Source organism: Aotus nancymaae, unplaced genomic scaffold, assembly GCF_030222135.1.
Source record: "Aotus nancymaae isolate 86718 unplaced genomic scaffold, 86718_ANA_hifiasm-v0.15.2.pri h1tg000040l, whole genome shotgun sequence".
NCBI lineage: Eukaryota > Metazoa > Chordata > Mammalia > Primates > Aotidae > Aotus > Aotus nancymaae.
This window is the reverse complement of record NW_026988454.1, coordinates 17249367-17267569: the sequence shown is the minus strand read 5'-3', so window position 1 is coordinate 17267569 and position 18203 is coordinate 17249367. Positions and strand designations below refer to the sequence as shown.

At 42.3% G+C, this 18203-nt stretch overlaps 1 protein-coding gene across 1 annotated transcript in view; it reads left to right on the top strand.

Moving 5' to 3' along the window:
• Positions 1–265: 265 nt before the first annotated feature.
• The window catches only part of PLEKHG1 (pleckstrin homology and RhoGEF domain containing G1), a 199364-nt gene continuing 181426 nt past the window's right edge, over positions 266–18203 (top strand). Inside the window, exon 1 of the mRNA XM_012452308.2 lies at positions 266–324. The gene's annotated coding sequence lies outside the window, so the exon portion shown is untranslated. The remainder of the gene's footprint in view (positions 325–18203) is intronic.

The following is an 18203-nucleotide window of genomic DNA, read 5'->3' as shown; positions in this document are numbered from 1 at the left end:
GATGATAGGACGTCAGTAACCTTTCAATACCACATCCTGTGAATCTATTCGTTTTTTAATTAAATGTGTATGATCATTGCTGTAGGCCTCTTACAGTGCCGTAGCACAATGTGGCCTTTTCCTGGGAAAGTCCTGGCCTTTTGCATCCAGTCTTCCTTTTAAACCACTTAAAATGAGCCCTGATAGCTCAGACATGTTCCATTAAAAGAATTTTGAAAAAGTCATATTTAAATAAAAAGCAATTTATTTTTTGTTTTAACTACAGGTGAAGACTGATGTGAAGAGTCTGTGGGTGAAGACATTGGAAAGGTTTCAACTATAAAAGTGAGCTCTTTTAGTTTTTTTGCCACTTGAGTATGAAACATGTTAAAAGTTTAACATATTCATAATTTAGGTTTTTTGGGTATGTTTGTATAAGTATACTCTGTAAGTCAAATGTGTTGATTTTTCAAGTATAGCAGCCTCCCTTATTTGTGGGGGATATGTTCCAAGCCCCCTGTGGGTGCCTGAAACCATGGATAGTACTGACTCTATATGTACTGTTTCTCCTATACATGCATATCTATAATAAGGTTTCATGTATACATTAGGCACAGCAAAGATTAGCAACAACTAATAAAATAGAACAATTATAACAACACACCGTAATAAAAGTTATGTAAATGTGATTTCTCTGCCTCTCAGAATACTGTGATATTTTTGGACCATAGTTGGCTGCAAGTAACTGAAACTGCAGAAAGAAGAGCTACTGTAGTCTTTTTTTTTTGGGACGGAGTCTCGCTCTGTCACTCAGGCTGGAGTGCAGTGGTGTGATCTTGGCTGACTGCAACCTCTACCTCCCGATTTCAAGTGATTCTCCTGCTTTGGCCTCCAGAGTAGCTGGAATAACAGCCATGCATCACCACGCCTGGCTAATTTTTGTGTTTTTAGTAGAGACAGGGTTTCACCACGTTGACCAGGCTGGTCATGAACTCCTGACCTCAAGTGAGCCACCCACCTTGGCCTCCCAAAGTGCTGGAATTACAGGTGTGAGCCACTGTGCCCGGCCCTGTAGTCTTTTTTAAAATAGAAAAAACTATTTTCAAATGGTCTTTAGGTGGGGCACAGTGGCTCATGCCTCTAATCCTAGCACTTTGGGAGGCCAAGGTGGGGGGATCACCTGAGGTCAGGAGTTTGAAACCAGCCTGGCCAACATGGTAAAACCCTGTCTCTACTAAAAATACAAAAATTAGCCAGGCATGGTGGCACATGCCTGTAATCCCAGCTACTTGGGAGGCTGAGACAGGAGAATCACTTGAAGCAGGGAGGCAGAGGTTGCAGTGAGCTGAGATTGCACCATTGCACTCCAGCCTGGAGGATAGAGCAAGACTCTGTCTCAAAAAAAAAAAAATCTTTAACTGTTTTGTAGGCAATAGTGACAAATATTGTTACCAAAAGATAAAAAATGAAAGAAAATGCATACTTCAGGCTAATATAGACAAACGCTCAAAATGGAGTCAGAGTAATCACATGACCCATTTCAGAGTCTTTTCTTCCCATTGGCCTTCTGGTGTTACTGAGTTAGTCTTTAGGTAATATTTTAGATCCTTTTCATTGGTTAGAAAAGTTCTGTTTTTTTTTTTTTTTTAACTTCTTTTTCTTTAAGATTGAAAATCTCACCAAATTTTAATTTGGTGGTGGTAGTTCTTAAATAAACCCCAGTGACACTAAAGGGAGAGGAAGGAGCAGGAGCTATGCCTTTCTGTTAGGTCCAGGCAATTATTTTACTCTGTTTCTTTCCTAAGTACTTTAATTTATCAGGCTCTGACCACATTATTAACTATTTGTCAAGGCCTGTGATGGTAAACTAATGCCACTCAATCACATATCAAATGCTTAGGAATAGATGAAGAAATTCAGTCTGGTAAGCACAGTGTTATTACTTTTTAATGATAAAAAAGTTTGTATTTTTGGCCAGGCACAGTGGTTCATGCCTGTAATCCCAGCACTTTGGGAGGCCGAGGAGGGTGGATCACGAGGTCAGGAGTTTGAGACCAACCTGGCCAACTTAGTGAAACCCCGTCTCTAATAAAAGTACAAAATTAACCAGGCATGATGGCTCATGCCTGTAATCCTGGCTACTTGGGAGGCTGAGGCAGGAGAATCGCTTGAACCCGGGAGGAAGAGGTTGCAGTGAGCCAAGATTGTGCCATTGCACTCCATCCTGGGCAACGAGAGCAAAACGCTGTCTCAAGAAAAAAAAAAGGAAAAGAAAAACGTTTATACTTTCAATTTTATACCAGATCTTTTTTTTTTTAACCAAGCAATAATATAAAACCATTAGAAGCTTAAGTGCAACAATGGGTTAGAGCCTTGCCTTTAACTCACAAAATATTAATAAATATTTGAAACACTGAATTATTCTTGAAGTACTCAAAGTTATTTCAAAGGCAAATAGTATTTTAATCGAGTCGAGATTACTTTGCTTGTGTCTGAGTTCATCGATGTTTCGCTAACTGGAAAACAGTGGTTTTCTTACTGCAGATCTTTACTGCTGGCAAGAAAGTCCCAGAAGTTCTTTTCTCTAACTTATGGCTAGAATGCTGAGTAGCTTGAAAATCGATAGGTTGTGGCCTGGAGCTGACTCAGTCACAGTGCTCAGGGTCTGTAATACTTTTAGTGACCCATGAAATTGTTTTAGCTTCACTTTAAAAACAGAAGAAAAATGAACATAGTAAGTAACAAGGAAGATATAATATGGAACCTAGCTTGGATTATATTTGTCTTTATACCAATGCAGTTGTAAGATTTAATTTAATATTTTTTCATGGAGGAAGATGCTCACAAAGGCCAAATTGTCCAAGGCCCACAAAGGTCATCATGAGACTCCACCTGCGTTATTGATCATGTGCACTTCACATGTGTGTGAGATTCAGTCATTTGAATGCATTTAAAAAAAAAAAAAAAAAGAGTAAACAGGCCAGCACAGTGCCTTACGCCTGTAATCCTGCATTTTGGAAGGTCGAGGCTGGCAGATCACTTACTTGAGCCTAGGAGTTTGAGACCAACCTGGGAAATATGGCAACATAGTAAGACCCCCAACTCTGCAAAAAATACAAAAATCAGCTGGACGTGGTGGTGAGTGCCAGCAGTGCCAGCTCAGGAGGCTGAAGTGGGAAGATTGCTTGAACTCAGGAGGCAGAGGTTGCAGTGAGCCAGGATTGCACCAGTGCACTCCAGCCTGGGTGACAGAGTGAGACCTTATCTCAAAAAAAAAAAAGGGTAAATATTTTCTGTTTTAGAAATGATGATCTTCTCTGTAATGAGTCCATAGCTGTGTCCGCTCATCAGAGACACATGGTTATATCAGCAAAAGAAGAAAGAAATGGCATGCTGCTAGGTTAGATTGGTGCAGTTGTCCATTCTGTTTTCCTAAAATCAAATAAATATTTCCCTTCCCACAGCATTTGATATTCTGTTTGCTTTGTAATATGATACAGAAAATAAGGAAACGGGAAATGAGACTGGACTCAGGATCCTTTGGCTCCATTTTGACCAAGTATCTTGTCTGAGAGGCATGGTTTCCACAAGAACAAAAGTCAGCTCCAGCTTCTCACTGCCGTGGGAGTCTAGAATTGTAGTTCATCTATAGCCGCTGACCTGTGTTACTGAGTAGACAACATTTTGAATTACTATAATCTGGTTTTGTTTGTTTCCAAGCCATAATCTGGTTTTGGAGAAAATATTTGTGGTAGTCTTCAACATCAGCGACCATATAAATTGTGTGGAGAATTTCTTCTGAAGGTTGCTTGTTGATTTAAAGTAAGTGTGTTGCATTTCCAAGGAACCTTTTCAAAAAACTGTGTACCCACTCAAATATAAATTCCCTGAGGACTAGGATCTTTGTTTGGTTTGCTGTTCTGTGTTTCAGAAAAAGACATGTTTGAGAAGCTCAGATGTTTGGTGAAAGAACGAACTAATTTCCTCCTTTAGAAAAGTCACGTTATACCTCTGAAATACCTCAATACTGTTTTGGGTATAGAAGTGGACTGCTGAGCCACTAGTTCTCAGACAGGCAAGCATCTCGACATGCATGCACTAATGTATATAGCACAATACAAAGCAATGAGCCAGCAGCCAGTTACCTGCAAACAGTATAGAACAGCTATCCTCTCGAGGGCAGCAAGGCAGTTTAGACTCTGAGAGCACAAAGCCATCAGGTATCACTCAATCAAATTAAGCTACAAAAGCAAGAAAATTCTAGACTGAAGTGCCCCTGTCTCCAGCTATGGAAGGCTTAGGACTGGGGCTCAACTGACCTTAATTAGTACTATCAGGTCAGGTGGCACTAATTTACAGAAACTTTTGAAAAATCAGAGAAGCATGTAAGGCCGGTTGCCTCGCCGGAAGCTCAGACGCACACCCCCCCCTGCCTTTTTTCCGAAAGCCTGGACATGCTCGGGTTGTTCCCTTTCCCCCTCTTGCACAGCCTGACTTTCCCTTAAAGAACCCAGTATGCAAGCGGGGTCTTGTGATTCTAGCCAATAGCAGCCGAGTCTTTCTAGCCAATAGCAGCCAAGTCCTGTATGCAAACAAAGGCTTGTAACCTTATCTAATAGTAGTCCTGCTCTCCCACAACCAGTCGAGCTCCTTCACTCCCTATAAAACCCCACGTCTGAGAGGAGTCTGTGCAACTTCTCTGGCCCCTCCTGTCGGACTGCAGAACCTCACCCGGAAGCCTGAATAAATTCCTTCACATTGGACCTTCTTGTGTTGGCCTCAGTTTCTTCCTTTTAAACTCGGCAAGAACCCAAGAACAAACCTTACAAAGCATAGGCCTATTTCACACAAACTCTTGGTTTCTTGACCTTAAAAGAACTAGAAATGCATTAGTTTTCAGTTGGCGTGATGCGTGTGTGTGTTCAGCTTTAAGACTATTCATTTATTCGGTACCAGAAAAACTCACAAATGGATAGATATATAGATAATATTTTTCTGAACAAAATTGTCCCTATATTTTGTTCTCTGTGCCCTCTTGTCCAGGGTTTCACCTATCCTGGTTCTTTGATGGAAGGGCATCAGGGCAGAGCTGCCACTTAGGGCACACAGCATAGGACTGCTCGGGGGACAGAAAGATGCAAATTCATGTTCCCAGGCATGTCCAGGCGCTGGTGCTGAGGGCGTTCCGATCTGTGCTGCTCTTGCAGGCATTTCCTGAGCCCCTTGCACTGGTGAGTGGGATAACAGGATAGTGGCGTGGCTTTTAGTAAAGACACCAAAGATTAGAAGTGGTATGTTTTCCACCCTGGATTTTGCCATTGCTTAGCACAGCTGTGCTCTGTAATCCGTGGTGCCTTGTGGCCCTATTATGTGGCAGTGCTCTTCCCTGGAGGGCAGGCATCACCCTCTAGTTTCTTCCATCCCCATCTAACTGAGGCACTGTCACTGCCCTCTCACGAGCAGGTGCAGGAGGACCACACACTGAGCCTATCCCAGGTCAGTAGCTACTTTTTTGGTACCTTGGTAATGCATAATCTCAACACTGAAGGCTTTGTGGGATTTAAATATTACTGCTTTTTTCCTCTATGATTTAGAAATATGGTGAAGGCATGCTCACGAAGGAATCCACACCACCCAGCCTTTCACAAGTCTTCTAGGTGACCTTGCCACTGTGTCCCAGGGCCCCATAAGTATTTTACTCGGGGCTGATGGATTTATTGTAAGGCAGCTAATAGAAGAATTATTGGTGGCTACAGCATAAATGATTCACATTATGAATAAGTAACTTGTTGTATTGAGCTGGACATTTCTAATAATATAAGCATCCGGGGGAATTCTTGGCAGAATGCCGGAGGACAGGGATGCAAATACAGAGTTTGATCTTCAGAAAGTCACTGAAGTCCTTTCCTTCAGTTTCTTCCATTGCAAAACCTCCTGAGTATCTCCTGGCACAGTGGCATTATGAAAGTGATTTTTAAAAATATGTAGTTAGAGATTAAAAGTGTCATACACACCAAATATAGTAGTTACAAAAATATGCCCAGAATGACAGCATTCAGAAAGTGTGCAGATTAACTCTACCTAAGCTTCGAACATCTCTTTTCCTTTAAAAAAGTCTCCTAGAAGTTTGAATACCTTAAGGTAGTATTGGGACTAGACACCCTTTTATAGGCGATACTTCATTGTAGACCCTTTATTTATAGCTGGTGGAGAGTGTGAGGGGGTCCCTCACTATTCTTGAGAGAAAAAGGATATGAGTTAAAAAAAAAATACTTGTTTTCTCCAAAGGGATGACCTTTGGAATGAGGAAGGAACTAGCTTGTGTTCCTGTGGTTGGCACTGGGAATGAGGAACCTCTCAGACAGCATGCCCTCAGTGTTATGGAATTATGGTAATAGGTTTCTACTGAAAATGAGGAGGGGAAAGGGGACATTGTGGTCACGTAAGTTTGGGATTTCAGTAAGGTTAATTAGTTCCTGTTGCTGCAGACCCTTCACATGCTGCCCTGAATGGCATGTGTTCAACAGGAGGTGTTACAGGGACGGTTTCCCAAACTTCGTTAAGCTGGAACACCTGCTTTCATGCCACCACTCCTTAATTTTAATAGGTTTAAAAACTAATATAGTTTTAAATTTTATTGCCATATTGTTCTGTGGAAGATAGTTTGGTAAATGCAGATTTAAGGTCAACTATGGGAAAGAGAAGTGGACAGCACAAATACAGAAATGGGTTACAGGAAGAAATATAGGCCGGGTGCGGTTGCTCACACCTCTAATCCCAGCCCTTTGGGAGGCCGAGGTGGATAGATCACAAGGTCAGGAGTTCAAGACCAGCCTGACCAACAGGGTGAAACCCTGTCTCTACTAAAAAAAAATTAAAAAATATGGCATGGTGGCATGCATCTGTAATCCCAGCTACTCGAGAGGCTAAGGCAGGAGAATTGCTTGAACCCAGGAGGTGGAGGTTGCAGTGAGCCGAGATTGCACCACTGCACTACAGCCTGGGCGTCAGAGCAAGATTCAATTTCAAAAAAAAAAAAAAGAAGGATTAAAGCAATAATTGCATTCTGTCCCTCCCTGTTGGAGGAGCTCAGAGAAAGGTCATTTGGAGGACAAAGTTCTATACAATAGCACCGTGCACTCTAGCTGGATAACCTGTAATGAATGGCACCAACCCTTATGTTTGCTAGTTAGGGAGTCTGTGGCCTTTTGCTGTCTTGTTGGGCTGACTCTGTGTTCCATGCATAAAAGTGACAGGGCATCCCAGAACATTTAGTTATAGCACTGACTCCAGGATCAATGAAGGATGACTTTCAGTCATCTCAAATTCTAAGGTGAAGGAAAGTTTGTTTAGACTTTTTGCTATTAAACTACCTCCAATCTAATAAGACTTGACAGATCCTGGTGGACTCTTTATGCAACACGTGGTTCAAAGAGGCGTGGCATCAAGTGACTTAGCTGAAGTTGTTATTGATAACTTCATTAAAAGTGACCTGTGTGGGATGATCAAGAATTTCTGCTTTGTGTAGAGCACTGAGCTAAGTATTGTGAAGAATATGAAGGCAAAGATACAAGGCTTCTGCCAAGAAATTAGAAATTAATCTGAAATTTAGGGTACCAAAGCAGTTTGAAAAGTGATCAGAAGAAATGTGCTTTGCTTGTGAATGGCCTGTGTCTTTGGAAATACTTCTTATTTTCTGTTGGTTGGGTACAATTAATAATTGCTTAATTGTTATTCAAATCATCAGCATCCTTAACTTCTCTGCTTGACCTGTCATTTTCTGAGAGAGCTGCTTTAGAGCTTTCCTTGTGTTGGTGGATTATCAATTTTTGCTTTTAGTTGTATCAGTTTTCCCTTAGTATGTTTCAAAGCTATGTTTTAGATACCTAATGGTTAGCAAATTACTCACTTGTTATAAAGCTAGGTACAAGATCATTGTTGTATTTTACAAACCAGATAGAATATCATAGCCCAATGCAGTATGGGATCATTGATGTCTCACGTTCTTAACATCTGCAGCTAATGATCAGCTTAGATAGACCCACCAGGGGCTTGCTCAGGGACCAATCTAATAGGCATGGAAAGGCTGTCACCCAAAACATCAAAACGACCAGATGCGCTCAGCAGTGCCAGATCTGCTTTTAGCATCTGTAGATAAGGAATCCAGTGTCTGAAACAGACAGTTAGTTGCAATATTTGAAAAACTTGTAGAAGCACTGGACCAGATTCCCCAAGCTTAAGAAGTCAGTAAAACAAAATTACCCACCTTTAGGCTTTAGGTAATCAAAGCCTGAGTTCGTGTTGACTGAACTACCGCCAATATTACCTCCCCTCTGCCTTCTTCCCTTTCTTCCTGTCTTATCCCAGATCCCAACCATCCTCATTTCAGTTGCATTGTCCAGGGCAGGCATACTTCAGAAATCTGTGTTTTATTGTGTTATACTATCATACCTTTTCTGTGCCATAGGAAAGCCTGCTCTAGAGGAAGCTTACATTTGTGATAAAAACATTTTAGAGTTAAACAGGGTATTAAAGCGGTCATTGTGTTTTAAAATAGAAAGACATGGAATAGCAATTGATCTTAAGTCCTGTATTAAAGCGAATATTTTCTTTTAATATTCTTTGCCTTAAAAAAAAGTGTGGGGCCTGGCTTCTTACAGTGTCGTAACTTTATATACATTCCTTTGATTGCTAAAGCTTAGTCATTCAAAGAGAAACAGAGTTCAGCAATTTCCCAGGGCCTCATAAATGGAATATAGCAACCAGACTCTTAGTCAAACACTTGCCAAATCATTTCTCTCTGATTTCCCTTTAATTCCTAAGCCCCCACCATCATTTCTAAATCTTTTCTAGGGTTTTCAGTTGAGGACTTCCAGTCACCTCTGCGATCATGTATTCTTAAAGCTGCCTCTACCTCCTAAGTCTTCTCTTTGAGAACATGAAGGTGTTTTAGGATAGCCACATTGCTTCTAAGCCATGTTTGACATCGCTCTCCTTTCCTCCTCCCTGCTCCTCACCCTGCCCTTAATAAGAAATTTATCAGCAAATCTCACTAAATGTACTTTACCATCTGTCTCATCTCTGCTTTTTCATTTCCGCTGCCTTCAGAAAGCAAAAAATTAACATTTAGACATTTATGATAAGCTACATGCTATATATTATTTCTTAATTCTTTTGCTGCTTCTTTTTTTTGAGACAGAGTCTCTCTCTGTTGCCAGGCTGGAGTGCAGTGGCGTGATCTCCGCTCACTGCAACCTCCACCTCCAAGGTTCAAGCTATTCTCTTGCCTCCCAAGTAGCTGGGACTACAGGCGCGCCACCACTCCTGGCTAATTTTTGTATTTTTAGTAGAGATGGGGTTTCACCATGTTGACCAGGATGGTCTCGATCTCCTGACCTTGTGATCCGCCCACCTCAGCCTCCCAAAGTGCTGGGATTACAGAGATGAGCCACCACTCCTGGCCTGTTTCTTAATTCGTTTAGCCTTGTGCAGTTATCATTAATTGGACTTTACAGATTAGGAAACTGAAGCTCACAGAAATCTAAATCGCTGCATAAGTCACACAATGCTAGTTCTTGAAACAGTTTGGGGTCTAAATACCCAACTGCAACCCAAGACCAGTATCATCTTCACAGCTGTGAAATGTGCATACAGCCTAGCCATGCTGTGTGTACCCGTGTTGGGCCTGGGTTTCCTCTCTCTCTCTCTCTCTCTCTCTCTCTCTCTCTCTCTCTCTCTCTCTGGTTTTTCTGGGCTCATGAACCTCTTGTTCATTCAGTCCACCAGGCTGGCCCACCCAAAGTGCTGAGTTAATTATGTCAGGTGTCTGGTCTAAAACTTACGAAGACATGTTGTTGCTTGCTCTGTAAGCTCCAACCTATTCTTTTTTTTAATCCAAGTGTTCTAAAAAGTATTTTTGGTACAACCAGAACTCTCTCTGCTCCTTGGAGTCAGTGTGGAAAGGAACACAGTGGGCTCTGGGGTCAGCCAGACCTGGATGTGAATCACAGCTCACTTCCTCATTGGGAGGCTTCAGGCAAGTTATTTGCCGTCCACATCTACAAAAGCGTGATGCTAAGCTCATTTCGGTTCAGTTGTGGATATCAGAGCATATGTATGCAATGCCTGCCATAGTGAGTGCCCGGCCCTTGGCAGGCTGTCAAGTGGAACTATGGGGCAGCAGTAGCAGTTATATTACTATGTAGACCTTATCTATCCTTTCAAACTCAGTTCAGATTCCTTCTCCTTTTTAAATTACTCCAACCCGATTTTATCTGCTCCTGCTTCTAAGTTGCTGTATCAGTTAGCCTCTGAACAATTCATTTAGCCATTTTAATTACGTATTGCCTCTTGACACTGCTTTGTGATCTTAAAAACCCTCCTTGAAATGCCTACTTGGTTGCTTTTCCTGAGTGCTGTTAATTCCTGCTCTAATGGACTAGAGTAATTTAAAGGCAGGACTAGGTCTTATGCATGGCACACAGTCCAGTGCCTTACATAAGGCACGTAACTACTCACAAACTTTGTTGATCTAAAATTAAGGAACTTCACATGCATTCATAAGAAATCAATAAAAATAAACTAAGTTGGTTTCAGATACAGAGGGTTCCCAGGAAGGTGTGTACATTGGCAATTAGCCCAAATTTCTTTGTTCATAATTTTTTTTTGAGACAGAGTTTCACTCTGTCATTCAGGCTGGAGTGCAGTGGTGTGATCTCAGCTTACTGCAACCTCTGCCTCCCAAGCTCAAGCGATTGTCCTGCCTCAGCCTCCTAAATAGCTGAGACTACAGGCATGTACCACCACACATGGCTAATATTTTTGTATTTTTGGTAGAGACAGGGTTTCACTATGTTGGCCAGGCTGGTCTTGAACTCCTGGCCTCAAGTGATCCGCCCCCCTCATTCTCCTAAAGTGCTGGGATTACAAGCATGAGCCACCATGCCCGGCCTATTCATAATTCTTAATGTGAAGTATATTGCAGGGTAAATTTTATTACTCCAAGTAATTTTACTCTCCAATATGTCTGATAAAACTGTCTTTTTAACTGTGGGAAATCTTAAAACATGGCTGTATGTAGAGAGATGTTTTATTTTCCTAGAGTTAACACTAAATGAGGAGCCATTCTAATTTTTTCATGATGATTATCTTCCAGGTGTACATTTTTCTCAGGTGGATTTACATGTTTCTCTCCTGCCTCTCCCATCCAGATAAATTCTTCTCTCCTCCCTACCAAATTTTTTCTTTGGAGATTCTGGTGGAGAGGATGATGCTCTAAAAATATGCCTGAGGGAGGGCTCTTCTAGTGATAAATATGTGGCATTTTTCAGTTGACAAAATAATTTCATTAATTATGGGCTTCTTAGTTTATTTAAGCACCTCAGACTGAGAGCCAGCTGTTAAAACTCCATACTTTATCTGTGATTCTAACTGGAGCTTTGAAGGTCTCTTCTTAAACCATAGAGACATCGGTGAAAGAAAAATCATTTGGAATAGGTTGTAGGCAAGTCTTACCTGCCAACGTGTGTGTTCTGTCCTGGTCACATGTCAGTGCATTTGCACAAAGTCTATTTCTAAACAAAATACAAATGATTAATTTTGGCAATATTTTACCTATATGGAAAAAGGTGGTGTTTGTAGAAATACTTACCTAAGGCTGAAAGAAGTCTTGTTGACCTGCCAAGCTTAATGTTGCTAAATTGAACTATGCTGGGAGATCCTTTGGAAGGGCCCTTTCCAAGGGGAATGGCATTCTTCCTTCTCCAGTGAATAGTTGGGAACCAGATCCTTCAGCTGAAGAAAGGTGTCCTCCCCTGGAATGGAATGCATGGTTCTGTGAGTGAATTTGAATTTGTTGCTTTGGGCCCTCAGTCTCACTCACCTTGTCTACATGGTGATGCTGGAAGAAGCCTTGGCCAGTGCACGGCGCAGCCTGGCCCAGCACTCACCACCACTAAAATCCAGCAAAATCTCTCTCTCAGCAAAATGATGATTCCAAAGAAAATCTTGAAAAAGTTTTTAAGAACATTGGAACCTTCAAGATTAGGATTTTATAGAGAAAGACAGAACAGCCTGGGCGTGGTGGCTCACGCCTGTAATCCCAGCACTTTGGGAGGTTAAGGTGGGCGGATCACAAGGTCAGAAGTTCGAGACCAGCCTGGCCAACATGGTGAAACCCTGTCTCTACTAAAAATATAAAACTTAGCAGGGCGTGGTGGCATGCACCTGTAATTCCAACTACTCTGGAGGCTGAGGCAGGAGAATCACTTGAACCCGGGAGGCGGAGGTTGCAGTAAGCCAAGACAGCGCCATTAAACTCCAGCCTGGGTGACAGAGCGAGACTCCATCTAAAAAAAAAAAGACTGAGAACAAATCAGGATTCAGTCAGTGAAACCACACATATATAGAACAGATGTTATATGCAGGCAATCTTCCATTTAAACCAGGGTATTTTTTTTTCCAAAAGTTCATTTGAAAAACATTTTGGAGTGAATTCTTTCCTGATTAGACATAAAGCTATGCATGTGCAGTCCTCAGGCACACAGAGCCCGTTTAACTCATCCCGTACCTGAAATAAAGTTAGGGCCATTTGGGAGCCAGTTCCCATTACTGCTGTTCTTCCCATTGTTCCTATAAACACTGAAATTCCAATATTTGTGGGCAAACCACATGTCCTGAAGTAGTTCTCACAACTAGAGAATATGGTGTAAACATTCATCTGTTGTTGTTGTTGTTGTTGTTTGAGACGGAGTCTTGCTCTGTTGCCTAGGCTGGAGTGCAATGGCATGATCTTGGCTCACTACAACCTCCGCCTCCCAGGTTCAAGCAATTCTCCTGTCTCAGCCTCCCGAGTAGCTGGGACTACATATGCATGTCACCATGCCCGGCTAATTTTTTGTATTTTTAGTAGAGCTGGGCTTTCACTCTGTTAGCCAGCCTGGTCTTGAACTCCTGACCTCATGTTCAGCCCTCCTTGGCCTTCCAAAGTGCTGGGATTACAGGCGTGAGCTACCGTGCCCAGCTTAAACATTCTTTATTAGGTCATGTATCTTGATATTCGAGTTGAGAGAGATGCCTACTACCTGTGAAACTATAGTGACAGGGAAATGAGTAACCATGTATAAGAATGATTCAGGGGCACTTCATGTCTCTATCAGAGCAATAACAGAAGCACCTTATGATTTTATAGCACTTGAACGTTTTAAAAATTTGTGTATTAACCCCGTTTTAATTTTGAAACTCTGAGACCCAAGCATTCTTGTTTGTTTTGTGGCAGGAGCTTAGGTGGAATGCTTTGAAATAATGAGGTAGAGGCCAGGATCCCCCAAAGAAGGATGAGGAGACAATCAGAATGAGGGCCTGCGGGAGAGGAGGGAGAAGCAGATAGTTCAGGGGAGTGTGTCATGGACCACAGGACATCCTACCCTCACCCTGTATCCCAGGGCAAGAATCCAAGTTGTGAATTATGTTAGGTTGAAGGGGAGAAGAAGGCAGGGGATAAAGAAATTTCTTCCTCCTCCTGTCAGCTCTTAATCTTCCCAGTCATGGTTTTCTTCTGGTATCTTCAGCACATTCTTTTATGAAAACATTGACAGCCTTTGGTTGGCTCCCACATTTGAGGAACATGTTGAGTTAAAAAGCATTTTTAAGCAGGGCTAGGAACCATAGATATACCATCGGAACCTGGAGCACATTTTCGTGTAGCAATAAACCATTTACCAACAGTGTTTTGGAACAAGCTCCATCTTTTGTTTTGTTTTGTTTTGTTTTGTTTTTGAGACAGAGTCTTATTTTGTAGCCCAGGCTGGAATACAGTGGCGCAATCTCAGCTCACTGCAACCTGCGCCTCCCAAGTTCAAGCGATTCTTCCTCCTCAGCCTCCCAAGAAGCTGAGATTACAGGTGTGTGCCACCTCACCTGGCTAATTTTTGTGTTTTTGGTAGAGACGGGATTTCACCACGTTGGCTAGACTGGTCTTGAACTCCTGACCACCTACCTCAACCTCCCAAAGCGCTGGGATTATAGGGGTGAGCCACCACGCCGGCCTAAGCTCCATCTTTAAATGCATTCTGCCTGTGCTTGCAGTATCCAGTGAGCCTGTGAAGAGAACAGTAAAATGCTGCATTCTCATGGGGGTGCAAGGCTTTTTCCTCTGAAACTCAATGAATTGTTCTACCACTTTCTACACCTAGAGATGAGTCTCAACTATGTATCTTTTAGACAAAAAGAAGAAATTTCCAAGCTTTCTGTGTTTTATGATATTTTATAAACATGAATTTTTCTATCTGAAGAACTTTAAAGCACTTATGAAAATTATGATACTCATGGGGTCACTTTGGAGTACACAAGAAGGCAGATGGGAAGAGTCTCGTTGACGTGACCTGATGACCTGCTGTGAAATACTGAATACTTTATTTTTCTTCCCCCATGATCGTTCTTCTGACCATCCTTTTTTTTTTTTAGACGGAGTCTTGCTATGTCACCCAGGCTGGAGTGCAATGATATGATCTTGGCTCACTGCAACCTTCACCTCCCAGGTTCAAGTGATTCTCCTGCCTCAGCTTCCCGAGTAGGTGGGATTACAGGCACCTGCCACCACGCCCAGCTAATTTTTGTACTTTTTAGTAGAGACGGGGTTTCACCATGTTGGTCAGCCTGGTCTTGAACTCCTGACCTCAGGTGATCCACCCGCCTTGGCCTCCCAAAGTGCTGGGATTACAGGTGTGAGCATCTGTACCCAGTCTCTTCTTGAAAGACAGCCAAGAAAACCTCTTCTTCTTCTTCTTTTTTTTTTTTTGAGACAGAGTCTTGCTCTCTTGCCCAGGCTGGAGTGCAGTGGCACAATCTTGGCTCACTGCAACCTTTACATCCCAGGTTCAAGTGATTCTCCTGCCTCAGCCTCCCAAGTAGCTGGGACTACAGGCAGGTGCCACCACACCTAGCTAATTTTTGTATTTTTAGTAGAGACAGGGCATGTTGGCCAGGCTGGTCTTGATATCTTGACCTCGTGATCCGCTTGCCTCAGCCTCCCAAAGTGGTGGGTGTACAGGCATACACCACTACACCCGGCTGAAAACTTTTTCTCTATTTCCAATGATTGTAGGTTCATTCAGACCTGCAATTAAATAAATTTTCCATGTTTTGGGAATATTGATTTTAAACATTAAATGTTTACGTTTCCACAGAGAAAGAATTAATTATCTGCCCCCCAGTACCAGATTTTAGCCTTAAAGTCAAGTTATTTAGTTTTGCTTATTCTTGTATACTGAGCAGTTGTTTAGCAAATGGGTTAGATAATGTGGTCTCTTGATTCAGGAAAATGTGGCTCGAAAATGAATCATTTAGAGCAAATTGTGCATGTTTTATATCTTAGATTTATAGCATGATGAAGACATGCTCCAAAGTTCAGTTTTTATTTTGACAGATCAGCGTATGTACTTTTCAGGTGCTTTCTTTCTTTCTTTTTTTTTTTTTAAATATAGAGTCTCACTCTGTCTCCAGGCTGGAATGCAGTGGCATAATCTGAGCTCACTGCAATCTCCGCCTCCCGGGTTCAAGCAATTCTTCTCCCTCAGCCTCTCAAGCAGCTGAGAATACAGGTGTGTGCCACCATACCCAGCTGATTTTTGTATTTTTAGTAGAGTTGGTGTTTCACTGTATTGGCCAGGCTGGTCTCAAACTCCTGACCTCGTGATCTGCCCGCCTCGGCCTCCCAAAGTGCTGGGATTACAGGCATGAGCCACCACGCCTGGCCGCCACTTTCTATTCTAATGTTCAAAGCACATTCACATCTGTGGCACCTTTTATGTCCCACTCCCTATCTTCAGGTTTCATACTTTCATTGGTACTTTATCAGAACACTTCCTACTGTAATTGCAACTCTTACTCAAATTTGGTAAAATAAACAGAAATGACTAAATTACTCTCGAAGAAGTACAGCCTCTAAGGTTCATTGGTTTAGTGACTCAGAAACATCACTGAGGACTCAGTTTCTTCCCATCTCTCTGCTCTGCCATCCTTGCAGTTGGCATTTTTCTCAGGCAGGTTCTCCTAAGTGATCATAAGATGTCTACTAGCCACAAATGGAGTAAGAGAAAGCTAATATAATAGAAAAAAATAGAACTTTTCTTCCTGCCTGTATCTTCCTGCTGGTAATGATTTGATTTAATAATTAATGTTGGCTGGGCACGGTGGCTCACGCCTGTAATCCCAGCACTTTGGGAGAAAGAGGCAAGCAGATCACAAGGTCAAGAGATCAAGACCAGCCTGGCCAACATGGTGAAACCCTGTCTCTACTAAAAATACAAAAATTAGCTGGGTGTGGTGGCACACACCTGTAATCTCAGCTACTTGGGAGTCTGAGGCAGGAGTATCACTTGAACCAGATAGTCAGGTATTGTGGTGAGCCAAGATTGTGCCACTGCACTCCAGCCTGGCGACAGAGCGAGACTCCATCTAAAAAATAAAAATAAATAAATAAATAATTAAAAATTAATGTCAAGGCAGGGGACCTTTTTTGTTTTTGTTGTTGTTCAATTTCTTGACTGCACCAGCACCAGTGACTGGGGAAATGCTCTGGTTTCTGTCAACTATAGAATCAGTGGTGAAATTCCCAGCTGCTTCCGGCATTTGTCCCTTTATTCCTTATGGTTTGGCCAACCAGGGGAGTTGGTTGGGATAACATGGGAAGCCCACGGGAGCTCCATCAGTAAGATAAGGCAGAGTTAAGGCTAAAGGAATCCATAATGTATAACCTTGGCCTTAGTGGCCATCTGCCTACACTGGGGCCTTGTCTCTACCTCTCCGGTGGAATGGTTATCGAGTAAGTGTTCTGTTGTCTCCCTCGTGTCTTTCCACATTGGAAAGGCTCTCGTTTGGACAAGAATTTCCTGTTAAAAAACAAAGGCATAGCAACAGAGATATGTGGTTTCTTCTGAGTCCTTCCTCTACCTTAGCAGTACTCTAGATGAAAAGAGGCAAGTTCTATAAATATAATGCAGCTTCCCGGACAGAATTTATTAAAAGAGTCAGATGTTCTACTTTCTGCAGTTCAATGGAGTTGTGGTTGTCTGAAGTCAACTGCTACATTCAGGTTGGAATGGCACCCAGGGAAGAGAGTTTAGGAACAACAGTAAACTTGGCCTGCTCCTCATCACACTGAGGTCACCACAGGATAACACTGTCTCCCACCTCCAAGGGTTTCCGTGGGCTGACTGTCCAGCTGGATCTCCTGTCACTTCCCCACCCCACACTCCCTCTGCTTCGGCTGTGCTGGTCTGTCCACTGCTAACTTGCATCTGTTTGCCAGCTTGCTTCATCTTCTCTGCTTGGGGCAGGATCAGATAACCAATGAACCCAGTGTCTCTACCACTCCCTTTGCTCACCTCTGTAGTACCTCGGTGTTCACTGTAGACACAGAGAAGATCTACTCCTAATCATATCATGTTACTGATGAGAAAACTGAGGTCTAGAGAGAGCTGGTAATACCATCAAATGTGCACAGCAAGTTCACGTCCAAGACTGAGCTGGAATCAAGATACCTTGTCTTCTAGCTTTATACAATTGCCATCATACCAGCTGCTTTGATAAGATTTTTAAATTTTCTCCAAAAAGGGGTGTGTGTATTTGTGTGTGTGTACAATGCTTAGGGATGCCAAGCTATTTAAATCATATAGCATGAAAACTGGGCCTGTTTAAACATATATTAGGGTTGGGTCTATATCACCTTTAGTTAGCTAACTATTAATATTTCAAGTTTTTAGCATCCCTAAAATGTTTGCTCACCAGTCTTTTTAAATATTGTATTGCCATGGACATAATTTTTAAAAAAAGAATTTCAGGGCCGGGCATGGTGGCTCACGCCTGTAATCCCAACACTTTGGGAGGCCTAGGTGGGCGGATCACCTGAGGTTCGGAGTTCAAGACCAGTCTGACCAATATGGTGAAACCCCGTCTTTAAAAAGAAAAAGAAAAAAAGAAAAAAGAAAAGACTTTGCAGTTCAGTTCAATAAACATTAAAAAAAAAAAAAAAGAATTTCTACATGGGATTTTGTGGATACTTAGTCTTTGACTAAGGGTTGACTTTAAAAAGGCTGTTTCTAGGCCGGGCGTGGTGGCTCACACCTGTAATCCTAGCACTCTGGGAGGCCGAGGTGGGCAGATTGCCTGAGCTCAAGAGTTTGAGACCAGCCTGAGCAACATGGTGAAACCCCGTCTCTATTAAA